Source organism: Lampetra planeri, chromosome 72, assembly GCF_965212315.1.
Source record: "Lampetra planeri chromosome 72, kcLamPlan1.2.h2, whole genome shotgun sequence".
Classification (NCBI taxonomy): Eukaryota; Metazoa; Chordata; class Hyperoartia; order Petromyzontiformes; family Petromyzontidae; genus Lampetra; species Lampetra planeri.
Window position 1 is genome coordinate 555,593 of NC_136177.1, and position 7,139 is coordinate 562,731.

The window sequence follows — 7,139 nt, forward strand, 5'->3', positions numbered from 1 at the left end:
CTACAAAGTGCTGCTCATAGCGAGCAGCACCGATGGAGGGCGATGTTGACACACCGCACCGGTTACTCGTTTGAGGCCGAGTCGACACTGCTGCTTCCTTTCTGTCAACAAACTTGAACTCTGACCCCGCTCTCTGACGTCACCCATCCGCGTGACCTCATTGGCGTCAAACGCCAGGGGGAGGTGTGCCTCGCTAGTGACGTCATGTCACCTACCCCCGACGACCGCGCTCTTGAGCGTGACGTCACCCATGCTCGGCCGCTGCCGATATCTGTCCCAGTGCCAATCATTATTTGGGCAAAGCCACGCCCGGTAACTGGCGGCTCATTAACATAATGTATTCGTGAAAGCTGTCGCGAGTTGAGAGCCGCTCATTGTGGGAGGGGAGTGTCATCTTACCCCGCAAGTGACGTCATGTCACCTGCTGCCGCGTGACATCGAGAGGGACCAGGAAGTTGCCGCTCGGCCCGTGCACTGAAATCCGAAGTGAGAAATTCTCATCGCGGTTGTGGTGGTTGTGGTGGTGGTTGTTGTGGTGGTGGTGGTTTTTGTTGTTGTGTACCGAGGTAGAGCCTCGCTCTCTCTCTCGTAGGGATGTCAATTGAGTAGCAGCGAGCATGGAAGCGATGTCCACGTTGAAGCTTTACAACGCGGGGCCTTGCCTCCTGCCCTCGCCTGATCGCGTTTGCTTCAATTCTCTCGCTTAAGTTTAATTTGTCTTGACCCGGCTCGCCACTTTGTAACTTTGTTTAAATATTCAATATTAACACAGTTTTTTTTTTCATTTTACCAGACTACGCCCGCGTTGAGCTGCTTAACCGCTCTTGTTTTCACAAGCGACCTGCCCACAACAACAAGGTGAGGCTTGTCAACAGCGTAGTGGTGTTCACTCTAGACGCGTGGTGGTGTTCACTCTCGAAGCGTGGCGGCGCTCACTCTAGAAGCGTGGCGGCGTTCACTCTAGATGCGTGGCGGCGTTCACTCTAGAAGCGTGGCGGGGTTCACTCTGGACGCGTGGCGGCGTTCACTCTGGACGCGTGGCGGCGTTCACTCTGGACGCGAGGCGGCGTTCACTCTGGACGCGTGGCGGCGTTCACTCTGGACGCGTGGCGGCGTTCACTCTGGACGCGTGGCGGCGTTCACTCTAGACGCGTGGCGGCGTTCCCTCTAGACGCGTGGCGGCGTTCCCTCTAGACGCGTGACGGTGTTCACTCTCTACATATGGAGGGGAAACCGTGGGGTCCGGAGGGAAAGCCACGTGACCACGGGGAGAGAGAGAGACACGCAGCCTCGGCTGTGTTGATTGATCCTCGATGAATGATTTGGAGTGAGCAAGCATTAATACTGCGCAGGTGAAGGTGGCCAGGCGTGGGTCTGGACACACCACCACCTGTAAACCATACAGTGTGTGATAGTGGCGGAGCCAGTGGGGGTGGGGGTGGCACGTGCCCCCCTAACGATCTGATGGAAATCCATAATTTCGATCAGATCATTGGGATTTGAAGCTTTCGTGACTGCAAGGATTCATATTCTTAGGTTTTTTCGGTAAAGTCACGTAGGTTAAAAATTTAAAATTAATGAAAGTAAAATAAAATGAAAATCACGACGTTTCGGAGGCAACACAAGCTTCCGTCTTCAGGAGGAACCGTCACAGCCTGACAGCTGTATCAAGTAAATGAGAGATTACAGGAGATACCACTCCGTATATATAATGGTTGAGGGGGGGGGGGAAGGGCCAGGAATGGCCCACTTTTTATTATTATGGTAAGGTGCGGCTTGAGACTATGAATAGACTGCATAACAAAAGACTGAGCCTTTATTATGGAGAAATTCGGTTTGTGACTACGCCTAGTCTACATAACACAAGTGTGAAAAAAGAAAGCTAAACCTGGTAGAAAGCTAAACATGGTAAAACAAAACTGGCTGTCTATCAGTAACCTGTAATAGTTTTCTGTCAAATAAGATGGTCCAAATAAGTGTAGTTAAATCTTTTTTGCATGGTTAATCACATCTTTCCAATGATTACTCAGTTTGTAACCATCATCACGGTTGAAATTATGTCTGTGTTTGTATATTTGTATGGCTTCATGTACAAACCTTTGATGGTAGCCAGGAGGTTTGCAGAGCACCCTGGTCTCGGAAAAGACAATTTCATGAGAGCCCACAGAGTTGTAGCAATGATCGGCAACGGCCGAAGAATCAGTTCTGCCATGTTTCAGATCTGACTTGTGCTCGCGGACACGATCAGAAACATGACGTTTCGTTTCTCCAATGTAGCAATCACCACAACTGCAACTCAATTTGCAGACTCCAGGATACTGTAAGTCAGGAACGACATCCTTCACAGATGGAATTAGATCACGGATTTTATGCACTGTACTGAATCGGACTTGGATCTTACGTTTGTTTAGAATTTTGGAGATCTTTTTGGTCACGCCTGCTATGTATGGTAACGTGATAGTTTTGGTCGGAGTTTCATGTGGCTGTTTCTGTGTGGTGGGAGAAACAGCTTGGCGGATAGTGCGGTCAGAGTATCCGTTCATCCTGAGGGCCCGATGTACATGTCTTAATTCACCGGCCAGGTGGTGTTGGTCAGAAATGCCATGGGCTCTGTGGTATAGCGTTTTGATGAGAGAATTCTTTTGAGATGGGTGGTGGTGGGAATCCGGTTTCAAGTAGGAATCTGTGTGGGTGGCTTTCCTGTAGACAGAATGTCCCAAGGATCCGTCAGGTCTCCTCTCAAACAGAATATCCAAGAATGGTAGTTTACCATCTTAATTTTAATTTTTTACCTACGTGACTTTACCGAAAAAACCTAAGAATACAGATCATTGGGGTTTATTAGTAACTAACTTCACTACCCGGCTTTGCCTGAGACTTGGATTATTGTCTTGGATTAATTTCATATTCCCTTATATTTGACTGAAAAACCCTGAAAAAAAATGTATGCTTGCAAGAAAGTAAAAAGCCGAAACAAATCACTTAAAATCGGATGTTTTCACTCACGGAATTTTAACCTTAACCCACTTCTACGTAAGGTCGATTTTGGACCCTCGGGAAGGGAATGACATGGCGAGCTGAAAATAGTCGAGTTCACTTCGAAATTCCAGACAGCATAAGCTGTGAAAATTTCATGACGCCAGAGCTCGGCGTTGAAGAGTTTTTGCTGCTTCACTAAAAAAAACAGATGTAATTTCTGCGTTATATTTAAGATAACAGTTGTACCCGTTCTTCACACGGATATGTTTTGAAACTTTGAGAAGCCAATGGCTTCATTGGCCAGGAGCGAAGCGCCACCTAAAATCTCCCGGCACACTGTTAACAACTCTAGAAGTATGGCGCGCAAAGAGCCATATGGTAGGGGTAAGCATTGCAGAGCGCTTAACTCAGGTGTGATGCGGGTTGACGCCACACACTTCATGGTCATTTCCCCCATCCCCCCCCCCCAAAATACAAAAGTCTATTTTTATACTTTTTACATTGTGTACAGTATGGAACCTACCCATATGCCAAATTTCAAGTGTGTAGCATGTTGGGAAGTATGCTAAACATTTCGAACAGGCACACGTATCCACACATTTCCCTTTCAGATATATAGATAAATGGGCATTTTGCCAGCCCCACTGCCACCGTGTCTCATTATTACGTGCCAGGGACTCTATGAGAGGACAACAGTCCGAGTCCATAATTGGCAATAAGTAACGGCAAAGCAATTAGAAGCGACTCGCAGAATTGTGCGCAGTTGCGTATACAGTACACGACTTCCCTGAAGGCAAACACCTTCAGCGAGCCCGATGCCGATCACCCGCGTCAAATAAAAAACAAGGGACTAGTTCTTATTTACTAACAACTCCTTACTTACTAACAACTCACTTACTAACAACTCACTTACTAACAACTCCTATTATTTTTCATTGCTGGAGGGGTTGCCCCCCCCACCTGAAAATCCTGACTCCGCCTCTGAGTATGAAGTTTGTATTTGCAGTAAAGACTATTAACTCTATTGCGCACGGAGGTTATATCAAAACAGTATTTTTTTCGTTTTATTCTGGAACTCTTTGTAAGAATGGAGTCGGGAAGTTATCACAGCACACGTGCTGCTGAAGTCGGAACTGTTCATACCAGCATTCAAGGACATCTGTGCCTGGCTTCACACCTCTAAGTTTCGATTTAACATGAATTTATGCATTTCTGCATAACACAAATCGTATTATTTTCAACACCCTTTGCTATGTCAGCTGAATTTTGCTTTCATAAATATTATTTTTGAAGCCAGACAGCCGAAATTGTGTTAGGAGTTTTGGGTTAACATTCATTTTGAAGAATAGAGGGCTTCCAGGCATGTTTGTGACCATTTGCCCTCTCATTGTGTGCCATAACAGCCCGTGTGATGAATTTGGGACTAAGTATAGACGTGTAAGTGATGTGACTGTATATATGCATTCCTCTGTGCATTGATACTGATGTGTAGATGGTGTGGATATTCTTTTTTTCTGTCTGCAGCTGTCGCTTCCTCTGCAGAATTGGTCTGATGGAGCAAAGGCACTCGGCGCGGCTCGGTGCAAAAAGGCATCAATGCGACCGGTGTGCATACAGCACGGATCGTCTTGAACATTTGACACAGCACCAGAGAACTCACACAGGAGAGAAACCCTTCAAGTGCAGTATGTGTAGGAAGGCGTTTGCACAGTCATCTGCTCTTGTAGCACACCAGAGAACACACACGGGAGAGAAACCCTTCCGGTGCAATGTGTGTGGGAAGGCGTTTGCACAGTCATCTACTCTTGTAGCACACCAGAGAACACACACGGGAGAGAAACCCTTCAGGTGCAGTTTGTGTGGGAAGGCATTTTCACATCCATCTGCTCTTAAAAAACACCAGAGAACACACACAGCAGAGAAACCCTTCAGGTGCACTCTGTGCAGGAAGGCGTTTTCAGATTCATATAATCTTGTAACACACCAGAAAACGCACACAGGAGAGAAACCCTTCAAGTGCAGTGTGTGTGAGAAGGCATTTGCACTTTCATCTACTCTTGTAACACACCACAGAACACACACGGGAGATAAACCCTTCAAGTGCAGTGTGTGTCAGAAGGCGTTTGTACGTTCATCTACTCTTGTAATACACCAGAGATCACACACGGGAGAGAACCCCTTCAAGTGCAGTGTGTGTGGGAATCTGTTTTCACAGTTATCTACTCTTGTAGCACATCAGAGAACACACACGATAGAGAACCCCTTCAGGTACACTCTGTGCGGGAAGGCATTTGCACCAAATCTTCAAAGACACCAGAGAACACATAAGCATCAGAATATCCACAAGGAGTGGAGTCTGAAATCAGCTTGTGAAAGTCAAATTGCCACAATGAGCCCATCTCTCATGAAACAACCGGAAGAAAATCCCAGCTTAGACACTTTTAAAGGTATCGAGGTGAAATGTGAAGAAGTGAAATGTGAAGTGATGGTGAAGAGCGAGGAAGTGAAGTTAAAATGTGAAGATGAAGATTCAACTCCAAAATCGGACCTTCACATCGATGGAGGCAACGTGAAGCAGGAGGAGAATTTTGAGGCAGAGCGAGGCAACTCACAGCAGTTTGTGGAAGTGGAGGTGTGGGTGGACTTCCTCCGAGACAAAAAAAGTCAAATGGAGACCCGGTAGATGTGTAAGGCTGAGATGATGTCGCTCCAATAGATGAACCTTTGTCACAGGCCTTTAATGAAAAGAATGTGAACTTGAACACTCAACCTAGGTGCAACCTGCAGAGTAAGAGTGGCCAGTCTTTGTGGACCTGTGGGTTGGGTAGATCTCTAACTAGGAGCGAGAGCCAATAAGCTCCCAAGCATTCACTATGTTATCAATTGCATTTACATGGTGCTTGCTTAATCGCCTGGGAAATTCGGAGTTTTGCGTCGTATCTCGTCTCAAACACTCGAGCATCCCCAAGTAGCAGCTGCCCTTGTGTGGCACGAGGTGGTGGCCCTGCACCGGCCTGCATGTGGACCAGAGCCTGTCAGTAGGGGGCGATGGTTGATGTGGCATCTCAGTTGTGGAGTTTGTAGGTAATGTTTAGAATTTGCTAAATTTTTACCCAGACGCCAGCATGCAATGGCCTACTCGTTTTGAATGGCGCAATAGTATGTTGTACATACACTGTTAAGCAGACTGCATATTTTTTTAAATGGCTTCGTGTTAATACGATGTAACCTGATGCAGCATATTTAAGTGCAGTAATTCAATTTTGTTCATATGCCTGTCAATCATTTAGAATGAATACTTGTCTGATTGTGTACGTACATGTAACATTTTGTCTATAAGGGTCAAACATTGAATATGTGATGTTGGGGGCAAAGTGTGTGTTTTTGACGTAACCTGTACAGATAACTCAGGTGAGACTCGTTGTTGTGGTACAGGTCAAAGGGTACTTTTGTGTTTTCAGGAAGCATCTCCCTCTGGAGCAACTCATTGTCTTTGAAATGGCGAGTACACTCGGATCATTCATCAGTTACAAGGCATAACACTCAAAAGTTACACATATAGGAGGTACATTCTCTACAACACGAATTATAATTTTATGTTATATGTTGACATAGATTTTGTCGAATTCGGACAAGAAATGGTCCTTGCTGATTAACGTCTGGATATTCACAACCATGGGTTAAAGCAAGCCTGACCGCCTGCGGTGCCCCTCACAACCATTTACGGCCTTGGGCCAGGAAAGTCACGAAAAAAATTGCACACGAACGAAGCATCCACGCAAGCTTCCAATGCTCCATTTTGAAGTTTGAAATGAAACAACTTTGAATTGTATTATGTTTTGAATTAGATAATTGTATTTCTTCATTAAAAGCCAATATTTTACATCTGGAAGACTTCTTTGAAAACGACATTTCATGTGAATGTATCTCGTCGTGAAGTAGATGGCCTTGCCGGGGGTTCGGTTCGATGCGGACTTTCACCTGGTTGGGATCGCGGGATCGAGATAAGGCGACACAGCTGTCCGTGCGAGAAGACCGCCGTCAGTAGATCGATTCCAACGCGATCGACCGTCTGTCCCTGCGCCTCTGTCATTCATGCAGGGGGCGCGTAGGTTTGTAGCGCCCCCTGCATGAAAACGATGGAATGTGCAGCGTTCGTC

General features: G+C 46.2%; 1 long non-coding RNA gene across 1 annotated transcript; it reads left to right on the forward strand.

Annotated features, from left to right (window-relative positions):
• Positions 1-262: 262 nt before the first annotated feature.
• LOC144737682 (uncharacterized) lies at positions 263-6,871 on the forward strand. The gene is made up of 3 exons (XR_013589052.1): positions 263-486; positions 794-858; positions 4,504-6,871. It is a non-coding gene; the product is annotated as an uncharacterized LOC144737682 (long non-coding RNA).
• Positions 6,872-7,139: the final 268 nt, after the last annotated feature.